We start from the raw sequence: 18,491 nt of genomic DNA, 5'->3' as shown, positions 1-18,491 counted from the left end.
GCCTATGCTATTTGTCGCTTCCAGGTGTGCAAAATATAATTCTATTGAGTTTTACCAAGAGACTATAGAACAATGTGGTAAGGTAGGAGAAGGCACCACAACACCCAGTGGGGAATCCACTTTAAGACACACCTAAAATTGTCAGAGCAGCATCCAGAGCTCTTAAAAGTGCGTCAACGTGCACCTATCTTAGTCCATATGGCATAAAGGGCACCTCTGCTATCTGACACTTTCTGGTGTGTCAAAGAAGGTTTCCCCTTGATCATTATTTTTTTTTCTCTTGGCTCCACATCATTACAGAACACAGTAGTAATATAGAGGCAGGCACCAGGCAGTGAACACACTATACAACACTGCAAGAGATTATTCACTTAGCTTAGTGAATGAGCTGAAGCTCTACTGGCTTCAGCTATCCAATCATGTGCAAGAACAAGATTTTTTTTTTTACATTTCCTTGCACATGATTGGGTATATTTTGCAAAGAGAATTTTTACTGCATCCACAAAGCTAAATAAATTTTACCTAGCAGAGTGAAAATCTACTTTGCTTAATAAACAACCCAAACTCGTTTAGGAAATCAACCAAAATCTCTTTCAAGCACTACACAGAACTAGAAAAAACAGACACCAAGTGTATATAAATTAAACAAACTAAACCTAGAAGAATGTTTAAAAATTAGCATACACTGATAAGATTTGTAGCAGTATGCTGAAAACATTTGCATAAGTGTGCTAAATAAATCAACTTTCAACACCTTTTACAGTGTAAATTTTAAAACAAAGCTGCTACCAATAATATGAAGGAAGAGCTTTAACACTCCACACTGGCTGGCAAATAGAACCACAAGATATAGCAGGGTAGAGGGGCATCTGACACACCCCAATGTGTGAATCCCATGCCGAAGATGATTTGGCTAGTGCAGCTCTACAGGAGAATGTAGGTCACGGTAGCTGCCTCCAGAACTAGTGCAACTATTCTTTTCCAAAGTAGATGTATTTAGTTTCTGCAGACAAAATCACTTTAAAACCAAACACAGCTGCACAAAACTTTCTATACTTTAATAAATATGGGTTTATCCAAAAGAGTACATTTCAAATTGGCAAAAAATGTGAATGTGTCTAGGATTATTCCATAAATAGTTAAAAATGTAATAGCATTTATCTCACTACTGACTGATCATGCGACGAAATAGGGAAGGGCATCAACACTCAAAAAGTAGGAAGTCGCTGCAGGAAGTAGGGAGAATGCAGGTTAAATCTAATAGAGATGGCGCCCAACACTGCAGCAAAAGTTTTACTAAGCGTAGAAGCCATGTTGGGGCCAGATTAAAGTAGGCCAGGCTGCCCAAGGAATGCAAGCAAGAATGGCCAGGTGTCCCACTAACCATTGCTCACAGAAACATCTGCCCATGGATGCCCAGCACATGGCTATCCTGAATGTGCTGGGCATCCATGGGCAGATGTTTCTGTGAGCAATGGTTGGTGGGACATCTGGCCATTCTTGCTTGCTTGCAGATGAGCATGTTTATACTTTTTTCCATATACGAATACAAGAAATAATAATTTTGGAGGGCAGACCTGAAGGAATGGCCTGTTCTATTCAAGTTACATTTCCCAGTAATATACCATGCATCATTTCTTCATCTACGATAATTAGAAGTCCTGGCATGTTGGCACACCACAATCAGTGACGTTTTCTCCTCAAATACAGCCTGCAGTAATTTTTTACTGGCTCAGCAAACTATTTTAAAGTGGGGACTGCTTTCACATTCCATTTGTGAAACATCTGGTTGTACATTGAGAGACGCTTACTCAGCTAAATTCATTGATATAGGAGAGTGGGTAGGTGGCTATCCTGAAACCGTAAGAAAATTAAAGGCTTAGTCCACCTCAAACACAAATAGATGTTTGTGTAGAGTTTAAAAAGTTAAGCCACTAGTACTGGAATACGCACCTTCGTAACGTCATAGCCTCTTAACGTCTCCTATGTTCTCCAACAAGGAGTGATATAGAAAGTATAAAAAAAAAAAAAAAAAGAAATGCAGAGAACAGAACTCAAGTCATTTATAAATTGCATATTTAATGAGTCTATAAAACTCCAATCAAATCTACTGTTTCAAAGAGAATCGGTTACAACAGGGCTTATGCTAAAAGAGAAATTCATTATTTCAACGCTGAAGTTTAATATGCTGATATTTTGTCTTTCCTTGGTTCTCCTTTCCCATGCTAACACACTAATGATATTATTAAATAAAACTTTTCTTAATATATTATATTATTTCATTTATTAAAATTTTATTTTAGATCTACTGGCATCATTGCTGGATCTTTGAAGGTGTGGTAATGGACACGTGATCTCAGGTCCTCCATGATTGAATGGACTAAACTCCAGTGAATGAAAGGGGTAGGCCTGGGAAAGGAATGGGTTGGATAATGCTGGACAACCTCCAAACAGAAAATGAGGTGGCCACTATATGACTTGCTAAAACTTCTAATGAACATTGTGAAAAAGCATGCTCACAGTGTGCAGAGAAATCAGAGTAAGCAATTTCAATGCAGGTGAGGAGACTGTACAATGCAAGAGAGAATCCTGTAAAATGCAAGAGAAGAATGTGTACAATGAAGGTAAGGAGCCTGGGCAAGACCACAAGGGAAAGCTGAAGGTCCGATTTAAAACCATTCCAACACTGACATGAACTACTCTGACATTGGCTATTTGGGCTATGGATATCATATAGAAGGATTTGTTAAGGTTTTATTATCTACCTGCTACCCCATTCGGATGATTTCATTTCCTATACTGCAAACTCAAAAGAGGGTGAAAAACAGTTAAGAAAAAAACAAACTTTGACCTCTGTTGAAGGAACATGTGAGATTTTCTCTAAACTATTGCTGTGGTGACAGCAATAAAAGATTTGATTTCCCCCATTTTCTTTTAGTGGCAATTGTTAAAGTAGGTGACAATTTATGTTACACTGGATACCACTTCCTCACATTTGGGAACCATTCCCATGGTTGAGATGCTAATTTTGGCTTCCCAAGGAGAATGATTGGAGGTGGTAGTGGGCATTGAGTGCTGCCTGCTGCAACAAACGGTTACATGTTCCAACCAGCATAGCGGTCAGGACTGCTGGCAATGTCCACCTACGAGGATCTACTATTCCCACTGCCCATATGAACAATATTATATTGTACATTACTGTACAATAGTACATAGTCAATAACTACACAATTTTATTTTTTAATTTGACTTTTTGAGAATAATAGATTAAGTGTCTCTTTGGTTTTAAAAAAACAAAACAAAAAAAAAACACTAAAATTATTAGCAAGAAGAATGAAAAACATACAATCATCAGTGTATGTGCTGCACCATCGCACTCACAAAGTAATAATAGTTTAATGTGTGCTATTAATTATTCTGCTGGTGGTACTATTGTGTTAACTGTAAGCTCTTTCGCTTATAAATGAATCCCTCCAGAGGGAAAATATGCAGACAGTAAATAAATTGTGTCATCCTTAAACATTAATTACAAAATTGAACCATGTCCTGGTCGGGTACTGCAATGATCAAATTACATGCCTCCATAATCTGTAAAAGACTGAGATTCATACAAAGAGCGTTATCTCAGGATCACTGCAACTTGGACCAATAAGATTCCCTCTTTCTCTAGCTTTAGGAAATGAAAAGAATTACATTGATTGGCTATTAAGCTCATTAGACATTTTCCAAATGCTTTTTGGCATAATCCCCAATTTTGGGTATTTAAATGTCCTTAGGCCAGCTGTGCCATCATCAACAACAGGGGAGAGTCTCATCTGTTTGGGGCTTTAGATGTTCCTCATCCCTAAACCAAGCATACCGCAGAATTTTCCTGTTGTATACACAGTATGATTTGTGGTCAGTGCCCGAATCCTTTAATTTCTCTTCTCGTTGTCTTACTCTCTGTGCTCTAAAAGATAATGAGTTGGTGCACAGCACTGTCATACTCTGAATTAAAATCCAGTTAGCTCCAAATTAATCTATGCTACCGGCTTCAAAATTAAGGACTATACCCATGCCCCCCCTTCCTCGCCTTACCCTCAAGTATTGTGACCCCTCCCCTAGTTTTAATTAACCTCATATTCATGTCTATCGGCCCATCCAAGGGCAGATGAATCGTCAATGAAGGAGACAATTCCATTTGCCATATTGCAGCTTCTATCTGTGCATATAATGCGAGAAGAGGGAAGAGATACTTTGGAAGCAACTAAATGCTCAGTCCTAGATTAATTGGGAGACTTTTCTTATCTCTTTGCAAAGTGGGATGAAGGCAGGTCATCCTGCTTTAAAATGGTCCCTTGCAAATAAATGCAAATATTGATAAGACCTTTGTTGTGTGTGTATATGTTATATATATATATATATATATATATATATATATATATATATATATATATACATACACACACACACACACTCGCCTATATTTTTATATTTTAATTCTGGTATGACTTAAGGGTTAATAAGAAGAGCGACCCAGCCCCCATGTGCATTAAACAATAAGAGAAAGGATATGCAAATAGCTATTGTCACTGTAACTTTAAGTACCTGTCTGTATTTTTACATGAAAACGATTATCTCTATCAATCAAAATTTAAGAATACAAAAGCGCTAATCATACAAGGTGCCTTGACGGCGTACTTCTAATAAAAGTATGTTTTTTTTCTAATTTTTAAACGGTAAGGTAAAATTAACAAGCAGAAAATGATGCACGCTTATATTTAAACAGAGATGTGTTTGTTTATTGCTGATAGCTTTTAAATAAATTAGGTAAAACAGGTAAGCATTTTTCCCTATATATCAATCTCCAATCACCAAGTGCTCCAGATTATTGACACAGCTATTAAAAGTCATATTTTTAAGTATGTTTTTTTTTCTAATACAAATGGTGAAACAGCACACCCTAATGTTTGGATGAATTCATCCCAGCAATTAATGAGTTAAAAGCTCCCAACTGTAAAAAGAAAGTATATATAGTAAGATGTATAAAAATAGAAGGTAAAACGTTTTATTGTAAACTCCTTTTTGTAACCATACTTTTTAATCAAGGAATGTTCACTTTTACTTCTTGTGTGTGCAACTGCAGTATGCAGCATTAAATGGTGTACAAATTAATTCTTTTTTTTTTAACTTTTTGTTTTATACTTTTATAAGTGCTATAAGTTTCCATGATTTTTTTAAAGAAAAAATAAAGAAAGAAAAAAGTAAAATAACCATGTAGTATAGCACTGTGTAATGGCTTTTACTTTTGTTTTAATTCACCAGTTGAGTGTTACCAGTAAAATATGCAAACATTTAGGGGGCCCTAAATGCAGTAAATGGCTGGGTTTGATCATCAGGCCACATTTCTGCTTTTGTCTGCAGGTACAAACCAAAACAAAAATGACTTCATGTCTGAAAGTTTTTCAGATAACCATGCAGCGTTTCAGTACAGTCCCGAAACCCCTTTTCCCGCAGAACGTGGGTTAAGACGGCCCATAAAATAGAGGGTATTTGCTTAATAATACACGTTGTAATAAGCTCTTTGCTAAATGCTTAGGATAGATCTTTTTTGATTTTAAAGCCAAGAACAAAAATGGTATATTTCAGCTTACACATGGTGGCTGCATTAATTTAGGTTTTACAAATAGTTTATTACTGACCCCAAAATTCCACTACTGTGTTTTCAAAAACACTTTTTTTTATATAGATAAACTGACATTTTATTGTCCCTTTGCATTACATAGCTCATACGTTATACAACTGGTCTGGATGTCAACTGTGATCTTAACCCAAGTGCCCCATGGTAGCTGTAAAAATGGATCTTCTGCTTATATTAGGTCGATATACTTAATTTTGACACAATAATGTGAATTAAAGTTGGACATTTCTAGAACGTTTTGCTACTTTGTTTTACAATATGTCCAACAAAAGAGCCACTAAATGGGAATGAAATTTGGTGAAGGTCTAAAGAGAGGGCTGCTGGGCATGAATAGAATTTTTTCAACATCCTGTAGCAAAATTGTGTCTGCCTTCGGTGATAAGACACAAACTTCAATCCTTTTTATTTATGATATTGATATTTTCTATAGTTCACTCCATGAATGGAGTATGAACTTGACATACATGGCCAAAAAAAAAAAGAAAAGAAAAAAAAGTTGGGTTCAAATCTAAAAATGTTGTACGATAAATGGAAAATGTGGGTGGAAGGTCAAAAGTGGAGGGTTAAGATCTGAAGTCCCTATAACATATAAAGCTGGGAAACATGCATGGCCAAATACAACGGATGTTTTTTTCTATAAAAAAAAAAAAAAAAAAGTAAATCCATACTTTTCATTGATGGCGTGCTATATATACTTAATAGTAAACTAGAGAAAAACACAGCACATACCACAAGTGTCTTGGTTAGTGCTCTGGTTATCACCCAAATCTCCAAAACATACTGGTAGGTTAATTGTACCCTCACACCATAGTGGTATGGCTATGATCATGGTAAGTTCTGTGTAATATATCAGCTTTCTATAAGCACATATTACAAATTATCATTGAAGTGACTCCAGCAAGGGTGGGCTGGTGACCTGTCGTACAAATCGTACTGTTTTGTGGGTACTTCAAGAGTGGACATGCACCATATTTCCACCATCTTCATTTATCAAGAAACAACTGTTACAGTCACTAGATCTGAATATGTCCTATTTTTCTTGTGACATTAAAAAAAAAAGAGCGGAAAAGAAAGATAATAAATGTTCTGTTCACTCTTTAGTAAGTGTTAGCTCAATGAAACAATTCTGTATCAATAAAAATTTGGCAACACATTCTAAAATCCTGAAACACAATTGATGTGTAGAACCTTTTGGTTACACAGCCAAATCGGTCACATCACTTGCACAAAAAGAGGCTGATAATACAGTATAAAGTAAACTTTATTAGTGAAAATGTTTTATTTTTGTGTGTTCTCCATGCATGTTATGACGTGCAGTTCTGTGCACTGGCAAATATTTTTTAATGTGTATTTTTCTTTATTTACCCCTATAAGGCCTGCATGTTCTTGCCTTAAAAATTACATAAAAATCAGACTGTTAATGTAGCATACTGTGTTACATTGCGTTATATTACACTACAGGGTTGTTCAGGCTGCACGGTGCATTTTACTGCAGACTAGAGATATGGATGGGCCCAAATGATCCCTATGAATATGCTGTGTTTGCTATGGTTACCCTGCAGCACCAAAATGCATTATACAACTGGGAATCGCTGAGATGTGAAGGCAGCCTCAAACACATTTAAGCATTGTTTATTTTATTATGTAGATTTTCCACTGTTTGTTTTTTAAACCATACAAATGCTTAACTGTCCATGGGTCTGTTCATGCATATGCGATAAATGTGCTGCTTTAACAAAAATAAATAAATAAAAATCACATTACTGCAGGGAATGCAAGAAAAACATTTATAAAAGACTGAACTTGAAAAATCTGTGATTATAAACCAAAATAAATATTGGCGGTACTCATAGGAAAACACACATTGAATTGTACAAAGTATTAATTCAATAGTTCATCCAAAACAGTGCTAAGTAATAATTCAATAGTCAGTTCATCCAAAACTGGAAATTAGCACATGCTGAAGAGGTAAACCATCAAGCTACAATATTTCCAGGGCTTTGGAGATATCAACGTTGAAGTCCTGCCTACTGTGGCAACTAAAAATGGAGGTGTTGGGGGGAGTAGTCTTACACTCCTTGTTGGATAAAGAATTAATATTATGGACACGGCATTAAGAACACTCCTTAAATTCTACGGTGGCAGAAATAAAATGGAGAACCATTGTGGGAGATCTCTCTATTGTCCAGTTCTTATTTCAGCCCACTGGACATCTACAACACCACCTTGGGGTTTAACCATCCCATGGTTATCCAACAGCTGTTCCTAATAAACCCGGTCAATATTAGAACCTTTAGCAAAACCACTCCACGTCAAGCAATGCACCTCTGGATTTAAGGAACAGGCAGTGCTGCTTAACATACCCTTGACTGCGGAAGGGTTAATACGCATGCCTCCTAGACAAGCCCACTCTTCCACAATGTCTTTCACCAGCTGCAGGGGAAGGGGGCTGTCAAAGCTTCACCTAGCAATCTCTCACTGCCAATTGTTCAACCTCTGTGATCTCTGCCATAGACTCCCGTGCCTGACATGAAGCTGATACCAATGAGAAGACAGCTTGCTCTTCATACAAGGAGCTTCTGATTTTCCCAGGGGTAGCTCAGCAACAGTCTCCACCGTCCTGAGCCTGCAAACAAAGAAAGCATTATCTTCAAAGTCACTAAACAAGATTTTTCTAAACCGTGGGGGGGGAAAGAGAGTCTCCGTCTTATGAGCGAACTAGAGGAGATAAAAATACATTGTAAAACTCTCACAAGTTTTTTAAAAAAAAAAAATAAAAGTTAAACTGCTGCACAAAACAAAGTTCCTACATGGCAATTGTATGCAAAGTAGAGATTAAGTGACGTGTTATGAAAGCCCTGGGCACATGGGACAAAGGTACAGTACTCCAACCAAAGGGAAAAGTGCTTAAAAAAAAAGTAAAGGCAAAACTTACCCATTCATGAGAAGGGTTGGAGAGCAGAGTTTGGCTGCTAGTGCACAGCAGTGTGAAAAAGTGAATGGTGCGGCGACTTTAAATCCACCAAAGGGAAGAAAAGTTACTGTCCTTGGCTGAGTGTATGCTTTCGCACAAGCGTCAGTGTACGGAAGGACTAAAGGCATGTGGTCTAAACACAACAAAAGCCACTGCCTTACTCTAGATTAAATATGCAGGAAGAGGCCCCTTTTGCATAAACACAAACACTCGCAAATGAGTAACTGGCTCAACTCACATGTCTGCTGAGAGCTATACCTGCCTTGCTGTGTGACAGCATGAGAGCAGGCGGCTGGGAGAGCACACACACACAGCCAGGAGTGCATGGGGCTCCTCTGCTGGACACAACTTCTGTAAAGTCTGCATGCTGGAGCAATTGGAAACAGCTGGAGACAATGATGACAGCCTTCTGTTCTCACACCACTGGAATTACAGGCAACTGCAGAATATTTTATTACAATTGTTCTGATTATCTTGACTTCTGTTATTAGGGTGATCATTATTAACATTATTATTATTGTTTTGTTTTATCCAAATTGTAACACAAGCAATATTGTAACATTGTATCAATGTATTCAGGTTGGCTTGGGAAAGTTTTATTTGCTGATGTTTCTTGCAAACCATTTGAAAGTTTTTAAGATCATAATAAAAAGTAAATAAATTTCTTGTGTGGCACAAATGATTTTTTTGTAGGCAATTATAACATTAAATTATTATTTCTGATTTATTGTCCTGTTTATTACTGCAGATGGCTAATAACATAAGCTAATAAAATAGGGCAAGTTTGAATCTACTTGAAAAGTGTGTATTTAATTTACTAATTTTAAGTTTACTAACTTTAATTTAATATAGGGCTTTCAAAAAGTTAACCTAGAGTTCTGTATGTGACTGGAGATCGCGGCATTGTAATGCAAACTTCACTTTAAATGTCCAGTAATTTTTTTTGGAAGATATGAAACCCTGATTTTTTGTTTTGCTAACAGTCGCCCTGTTGTTTTTTTTTTTCTCCTATTACTATCTCAGAGTCAATAGTTAAACCAAACATGAAGGGAGGAAAAGTCAAACAGTAACTGAGATATAAAAATATATATTTTTATATTAACATTGGGGTATCGTAGATCTCCTGGAAAATTTAAATTACTATATGTGTCTCTTAAAGTGGAGAGACAATAAACAAAAAGTAAATGAGCCTTGGCCAGCGATAAAAACTCAACAGAGGTTCTAATCTTTCTACTGTTTATCCAAAACTAACATCTTTTAAATCCAAAACCATAACTGGACACATTATATATATATATATATATATATATATATCTATATATATATATATATATATTTATATATATATACATACACACACACACAATCAGATATCACCATATATCACCAATTCCCCGTACATTTATTGCATATATGTTCAAGCACAGAGGTGAGCCCTGGACAGCTGGAACAAACAACTCTGCAAGCTGTTCAGCAAATCAGCCCCCAGGTCTTTTTAGTCCAGGAAAAAAATGTATTTGTATCTCATACAAAAGAAGAAAAAAGGTAGCTTGTTTATAGATCTTTCAGGAAGCCAAGCTTTATATTTCTCCAGCTCACTCAACATCAACAATGAATGGTATTTAAACACTGCAATTGTTAACAGTTATACTAAAAATAATCATGTACAGATATTGTTCTGTCAATTTATAAATATCATAATCTGTTGTAAACTAATCGGTCTGTGAGGGTTTTCTCTGGAGCACTAGTTTTTATGATTTGAATATATTCCTGTTTAGACTGGCCCCATCTGTGTGAGTGGGTTAAGAATAATAATAGCTCCTCAAGGGCGGGGACTAAACATAGGGAGAGGAGCTATAACCCTTAGTTTTTATTGGTGCCTCCAACTAGTAAGATTTACCATCACACTTCCTTCAGGAAGTTATGTAAAAGGGAAAAATGGTATAGATCCTAGCACTTCACAGATACTTCCATTGCTGTATATTATACTGTATATTACAAAAGGTTAATTTACAAAGTTTTACACAAAGGTAAATATTTTTTTCAGCTATGTGACTGTAATTTTCAGTATATATATAAATTATTTTAAGCTTTTTCTATTACTGAAATAAATATTTATATATTATATATATTCATCCTGGTGTTTGACTTTGTGTATTATGTTTACAGTGTTTGTTCATGTGTGATATTATGTAGTATTACATTTTGCATTTCCTCAAAGTTATTTAACATTTAGACATTTATCAAACAAAACGATCTGCTTTGCAAATGTGCACCAGCTTTAGAGTTAAATAATAAACTATAAGAACAATGTTTTTTTCTCTCTGTGATTGGAAAAGAACCCAGTCATGTGACAGGTTCCATGACCACCTTGCCACTAAATCCAAGACTAACCTAATAAGTGTTCCCTAAATAAAAGGGGGTGCCATTATTGGCCATTGCCATTGAGCATAGGGAAGTTGGTCAGGTTTTTCTAGATCCAGGGAAAGGGTTTAGGGTTCAGCCTTATTTGGTGAGAAGTCAAATGCTTAAAAACAAAGTGAAAGCAGGATTTTAAGGACACATAAGAGGCGTATCTGGCTAACAAATACAATATATGCAGCCTTTTAAAAAAAAGGTTTAGAGGACTGTCAGGTTCACTTTGGTTTACGTTAAATATTTCAGAAATGAGCAGCAATATGCAATGAGAAGTATAAAGTTAAAAGAAAAAGCAAAAACCCTATAGCAATACATACCAAAATTTAATAAACTACATTTTATTGTCATATTACATGTCGTATCGAATGTCGTATTACATTAACATTCTGTAGGTATTATATAATGAATTCTGACTTTTTTTATCAAACTAGTAGAAACATTTCTCAAATATTTCATGTTTTTTATGTTAAATTTTAGGCAATAATCCCTAAACATTATTATAAAGAAAACATTAATTTGAATCACTTAAGCTGGCTTTAATTATTTTATTGCTTGCTGTTTCATATTTTGTATAATATACCTATGAATTTGTAAATGCTCCCTCTAGCGGTTGACTGTATATTAGGTAATATGAACCACAGTCCCCGACAACGATTAATAGAAATATAGACAGTCCTACATCTTTACTTTACTTACTAGGCAAGGTCTGACCCATGGAGTTGAACTGGGGGAGGAGTAATGAAGCATAGTCACAGCTTGTTTCAGAAATAAGGGAACCACATGATAATTTCTTGTCTGCAAACCAGTCAACATCTTCCTAATTTCTATTCTCATAGATATATTTTTAAGCAAATGTGTGCCTAGCAAAATAACAACTTCTCTTTAATGAGACCCTTTTTCCAGCAGCATATACTCACCTCCTTCCTGTTGCTTCCCTAATGCTCTGTAGCGCCACCTAGAGTGTCAAAAATACTCATTACTTCTAGATATAGAGAAGCATGTGACTCACTATCAGGGTCACCATCGGGGGAGGACAATGGGTACTTTTGTACAGGACCCCCATCAAAAGGTCAAAAATAATGTAATGCTGTAACTTTTAAACGTGGGGGTAGGGGACCCAGGAAATTTAAATATTATGGGACCCAATAATTTGTGATGGTGGCCCCGGTCACTATCCTTTCAGGTTTGGTGTTTGGAGACAGATCCAAAAAAAAAGTCCTTAATCTTGTGTAAGTTCCAACCAAAATGACTGGAGGCTCAAACATGTCAGAAAAAGAGCCAGAAAGCAAAATAAAAGTATATGCTGGAAGGGGAGCAGTAAAGTGTAGCTGAGAACTAGTTTTGACAGAACAAGTAAACTTTAGGCCCAATTCTCCCTATTTATTTTCTAAAGGCAGCTCAGCCTGCAATAAGCACCTTCAATTTGAAGTTGTCCCATGCAATACCTCTTTTTTACCACAAGATGTCCTCGGTCTTCTACACTGAGGATGCTCAGATTCAACTTAGAAGGCTGAGGACATACTGTGAGGATGTCTGGTGCTCCAGGCTGCACAAAAGGCAAAGAGGAAGAGAGATCTGCAACATCATGTCACAATTCTAAAGGTAGTGAAAAAGGAACTAATAAATTAAAATCTACCATGCATGGAGTCCCGAGCCTGGGTTTAAGTTGATCACATTCATATATACTATAAATCATGGAATAGACTGTAGTTTCCCTTTTAATACGTTTGATGTAGGATTTTTCATGAGAACCTTAATGCAAATGGAAGCTAAAATAAAATCACACAGGTAAAGGGCATTCCTCCAGAAGCTGGGAAATATTCTTAGAAAGTACTAGTGATAAGAGGAGCATGCTGGGACTTGTAGTCCTCCAGCAGCTGGAAGTTCTAGGATGCCCCTGTCTGTTCTAGAACACAGCTATGATATCACTGCCGTGAGATGACCCACGCGTTCCTAGCCCGAAGACAAAATGTTGACGTCTGGAGACACACCTGCAGCAGGAGGGGAAGGTCTGAAGCAAAAATCTCTTTTTCAGCTGATGAAAGAGGTGAGCGCTTTAAAAAAAAAAAAAAAAAAAAAACATACAGAAGCAAGAACTGAATCAACTCAGTAGGCATGTGAGATTTTCTTTTGTAGGGTGACACAACTTCTTGCGGTCCCCTATAAAACCCCAAAATTCCCCAAAAGCATCGATGCTTGAAAATGAAAACTGGTTGAAAGTACTGTGAACAAATTGTGCAAATGCTGCCAGCACAGTAAAGGAAACCTGTGCTACGAGGAATGTATAGGCTGTCATTGACTATGATGCTGGATGCCTGGCTGTCATGCTGATCCTCTGGGTTTAATGACTTCTGTGTTTTGGGGAAAAGGACAGCAATGTCTGCCTATACATTTCTCTATGTATGGGTTTTCTTTAAAGTCTTACAAAACTTTTTGGAACAAGATGTGTGTATGTTAGGGGGTCATTACCTATATCACAAATCTGTGACCAGCAACCTGACCATGATGGATAACAGTGCTGGAAATTCAATCAGCCAATTGTGAATTGATTAATTCATCCCCTTATAACACTTTCCATGGTGCTAGAAGTAATTTAAACGGCAACTATACTTTTCTTAAAATAATATTAAAACATTCCATTACAAAACTGGTACACAAGTAATTTTTTTATTTTATTGATATTTAATAATTATTTCCACTGCACTTTGCAGCTATCACAAACTTGCTAAAAATGAACACATCGTTTAGCCCAGGTTCACATGTACATGGATGCGATAGCATGGCTGTATGGATATGTGCGATGTTGTGCTATGAGGTCAGACAGGTCATTCATTTGAACACACAACAGCACCAAAAAATGTGCATGTACCATATGATGCTTACATCTGCACTGCACATACCATATTGTAGGTTGTGGTGTAATGCATTGCAGGTCAATCTGCAATCTGTGCTGGAGTGGCATTTAGAATGAATGGCATCGCAGTGAACCGTCATGCCACTCATGTTACTAAACTGTGTAGTACTGTGTGTGTTAACATTTATGGTGCTGGCCTTACTGAATAATAGCAATGGCCACTGATCCAATCAACAGTGCTTATGAACCATGAGCAGCATTGTTGATTGGAGCACTGTGCAGGGGGAGACCGGTAAAGCAACAATTTGTAACACACACAGTGTCAGACTATATAACCTAACGACAAAGTGTAAGCCTTTTATAGGGCTTTGAGGCTGAACTCTGGAATCTGACTAACGGGGCAAGACCCCCACACTGCAAAAGTTAAATGCTCATTTTGTCTAGGGGTAGCAAAAAATTACTTTTAACTTACCTTTTCTTTTGCTTTCTTGGTAGGCAGAGTGCTTCCTCCTTCTCCAGTAAGCCTTCTGCATGCTAACTTACAATGCTGGACTCTTGGTCCTTCATTGTATTGGATGATGTCTGCGCTGGTTTTCTCTAGAGTGTTTTATGGAAGAGGCTGCAGGGGACCGACCACACAAAGATAAAGTATGGGAGATCAAATAAATAGCAAAAGCAAAAAGTGCTTTTTATTACCCTTTAGACTTGCATTTAACTCTTGCAGAGCAAAGGTGGTCCTCAAATGCACAGTATCCCAACCCCTATCATTCTGCCGGCCCGGGAAATGGTAGGGACCTGGGCGATTGCCTAGTACGCTCTACTCTAAAACACTACCCTGCTCTCAGAACTCTGTAGATGCAGGCTGATTCTCAGAGTTTACATCAAAGCAATTTTACTTTAATTATTTCATGGTCATGTGTTCAGCGGTGGACAGAGGCTGGTGCAGAATGTACTCCAGGAAAGGCAGTGCTGGAAGTATTCTCATTATTCTATATTTATCCATTTATTCAGGTCTGCTATGACACCAGAAAATCTAGTGGGTCTCTTATATAAGTAGATAATCATTCGGTAGTCTGCAGTAGTTGTTACCATTAATGGAGTGTTTTCCCACTTTATTTAGAGGATTCTAGATGGTGATTGCAGATAAAGAGTTAGAAAGCAAAAAAAGAAAAATGTAAGATCTCTGTGTATAGAAAATCACTTGTTGAAAATTAAAGCAAGAACACAACAGCTGCAGGCCTATAGTGGACAGTAACCATGTGGAGGACAGGCAAATATCTGACCTTCTTGCGCGCGCCTTTGTTTACTCCTCTCATCCTATACAACTCACCACTTGGCCCAAGATCGAGTTACAATCTACAGCCTGCGAGGCAATAAAAAAAAAACACTGAGGGTCCAAACACAGTACACAAATGACAGAGTGAAATATGTGCCAGGAATAACTTAGGAAAATGTGTTAAAGGTTAATGCCTAATGCCGCATGTGTTTACAATTGTTTACAGAAGGCTAAGATACAGCCACGTCCACAGAATGCAGAAACACAATACAACTCATAGTCCAGACCACAACATGATGTTCTGATCCGCACAGTCCTTTGGGGGAAAGGTGTGCAAGGTCTGCCCAGACAATCAAATCACATACTTGGTGAAGGTGGACAGAGCCAGGTCAGAGAAACTTTGTCAGCAAAATTAGAGATTGCTCCAATTTGATTCCTTGGTCCTTCCTTATTTCTTTTTAAATTCTGCTGGCACCGTGATCTTTTTGAAGGTAGTTTTTGGACAGGGCTGGGATCATTCAGCACTATTGTTGGTGCAGGACAGCATGCTACTTTCAGCAAAGTTGTTTTGGGCTTGTTCACATGGATGGTTCTGGAAGCGGTTTTTCAGCCACATGTGACACTTTGGTTTTGTTTGGAGGTCATGTTGAAATGTGGGTGTTAGGATAAGTGTTGGGTGAGGAAGAAGGTGAGGAAGAAAGCCTATCCTGAGGGCATATGTAAGTTGCCAATGCTGACCTGGTTCCAAAATACAACTTACCTCTGATCTCTGTTTTAATTAACTTCTGAATCACTGATCCAAAGAGAGTGTGCTGCTCTAGGGTTCTTTTCCTTGTGGCACAACTTTTGCCACACTTATCCGCATGCTTGCGTCAGACGTGTTACGTATACTCCTGAAACCACAGGATCAGCTTTCATAATCTTTCAGCAATTGTCCACTATAAAGCCACGGGAACTCATACCCATTTATATGGAGCCACCCCTAGGCAGAAGAGTGGGATGTTGCTGCCATGTTACCCCCCTGCTAGTGTTACAAATTTGACACTGGCCAGCAAGGGAATAAAGTAAACCGAAAGTTTGTAATATTGAGGTATAGTTTTTATTTTTTGGTATTTTTAGCACCCAAACCCCTATGCCAAAGAATTACTAAAAAACAACAGTACCGCAAAAAAAACTACAAAACTGCTTTGGAGGTCAGGCAGAAGAAATTGACCAAGACATCCATCAGACAGTGATTTCTCAACAAATAGTTATTTGACGACATGGGTGGCAAATATTCACTTACATTTTTTTCTAGGCAGTCTTTGACTGAAGAAGGACATTTCATTGGTCCTCATGTAGATATGAGATACTGAAATCTTTCTCAATGGACAGATATTGACAACATATTCAATGCTCAATAGTTCAACAAAATGTGTTGGTCCATGACCATAATGGACAAGCTAACACAAATTAAATAAAAAAATGTCTTGTTGATTGCCCCCAAATTAAGCATTTTTGGAAACAGGTGGTGCAATATGTCCTAGAACATTATCTGAACTAACTACCTTTGTCCCCTAAATAGATAATTTTGGGGAAATTAGATTTGCAAGAGCTTTCTAAAAAAAAAGGTCCTGTACTAGACTTTAAACAGAAGAATGTAGTTATTTATTTGTGTTCTGTAAAACCTACTCAATGCTCGCTGGCCAAAAACTAAGACGGGGCAGCAATATTTTAGCCACTGAAATTCAAAAAGCAAAACACGGAGAAATAGCTATTTTCTTTTGTAAGGTTCAAAGTTCTCGTTGAAGTTCTTTAAAGATGGAAGAAGAAAAAAAAGTTACAGTCAATATATTAACACAACAGCCAACAGCTTGCCATAGAAAAAGAAATCTGAGGCATCAGAAAAGGTAGGAGGGGAACAGGACCTCCAGAAAATAAACAGGGGATAACAGTTTCAAAGGCTGCAGACACAGACATCGCATTGTTCGAGCCAATTATCAGCGGAAAATAATAACAGCAGATGGATTGAGAGTCAGTGACTTTTCATATGCACTTCAACAGATGATGAAATGCGAGCTCGGTCTGTAAAAAAAAAAAAAAATATAGGCAAAAACATCTTTTAGTGAGAGACTATATCCTACAGATGGAGACCTTCGAAAGCAGCCGATTATTGTCTTTAACTGTAATCCTAATGGAGTGACTCAAGGACCCTTTACATATAGGACACAATTAATAGAAGGCTCTGTTGTAAAAATACAAATATCGGACCAGTTTCTCATTGTGTGAGAAACAAGCGTGTGTTTTGAGTCATTTCGTATAAAACCTGCCTGGTACAGATGAAATATGCAAAACAACAAAAAAGGGAATTACTCATATAAGCAGCCTTTATTTTTGCATTGCAATACGAAACTCTGAACTGAATGTATATGCTAAGTTAGGGGGTAGACTGCTAATTAGTTTTTCTTAATGCTACCAATGATCGTAACACACCTTAATTGTACAATTACAAAGGTCCTAGCTGCTCATGTTTAAGAAGGTGATTATTCTTCTTGGAAAAAAAAAAATAAAAAACTTCCATTTTAATTTTAAAACCGCAGCAATATGACAATTATTATTAATTAGAATGTTTCCTCTTCAGCAATACTTACCTTGCCTCATAGCCAAGAAGTCCTTCTCTTATTGGCTCCAGTTGTGAGGTCTGGTCTCCTCAAAGTAGATCTTGGTCTGAACTTGGATGATCCAGCAAACATGGAATGGATCTGGTCCAAGATTAAAAAGGTTCACCAACTAATAGCAAATGATTTTTAGGAAATTCATTCTAGCATTACTAGATCAGCCAGGTTCACCTATGATAGACTATCTTCTTCAGTCTTGAATAGCTTTAATAAATCAGAGCAAACTGTCAGTCCACCCATTTTGACATGTTTGGCCCTAAAAGGGGTTAGTCATACAAGTGACTCATGTAAGACAAAATATTGAATAGGTGGACTGACAGTGGAGACATATGTCTCATTCAGGAACATTAAAATTATTTCAAGAATGGCATCCTTAGTGTGCACCATGGCAGCTTTTTCATATGCTGGTGAATGGAGCATGGATGAACTCCAGATAGGCCTAAACCCATGGCCAACAACATTGGTGCCTGAAACAAGGCTTTTGGAACAGGAATATGACTTTTCTCCGCCAAGTATTGTTACTGACCCTTTTGCCAATGCCATTATGTTCAATCCAAGACCACTATGTGTTACAAGACTGTTTAGAAAAGTAACTATTATTCTACAAGATCATCCCCAGAAGCAAGTAACAT

General features: G+C 37.2%; 1 protein-coding gene across 6 annotated transcripts in view; it reads right to left on the bottom strand.

Annotated features, from left to right (window-relative positions):
- Positions 1 to 18,491, bottom strand: part of FOXP1 (forkhead box P1) — a 500,704-nt gene that overhangs the window by 298,131 nt on the left and 184,082 nt on the right. For 2 of the 6 annotated variants that reach the window (XM_072420742.1, XM_072420745.1), the window contains exon 1: positions 8,616 to 8,825. The exons of 3 other annotated variants lie outside the window; for them this stretch is intronic. The gene's annotated coding sequence lies outside the window, so the exon portion shown is untranslated. Of the gene's footprint in view, positions 1 to 8,615; positions 8,826 to 8,892; positions 8,908 to 18,491 lie in introns of those variants that run through there. One more of the 6 variants, XM_072420744.1, reaches the window with a different exon arrangement.

Source organism: Pyxicephalus adspersus, chromosome 8, assembly GCF_032062135.1.
Source record: "Pyxicephalus adspersus chromosome 8, UCB_Pads_2.0, whole genome shotgun sequence".
Lineage (NCBI taxonomy): Eukaryota > Metazoa > Chordata > Amphibia > Anura > Pyxicephalidae > Pyxicephalus > Pyxicephalus adspersus.
Note: the sequence above shows the minus strand (reverse complement) of the source record. Positions and strands in the feature narration are given on the sequence as shown.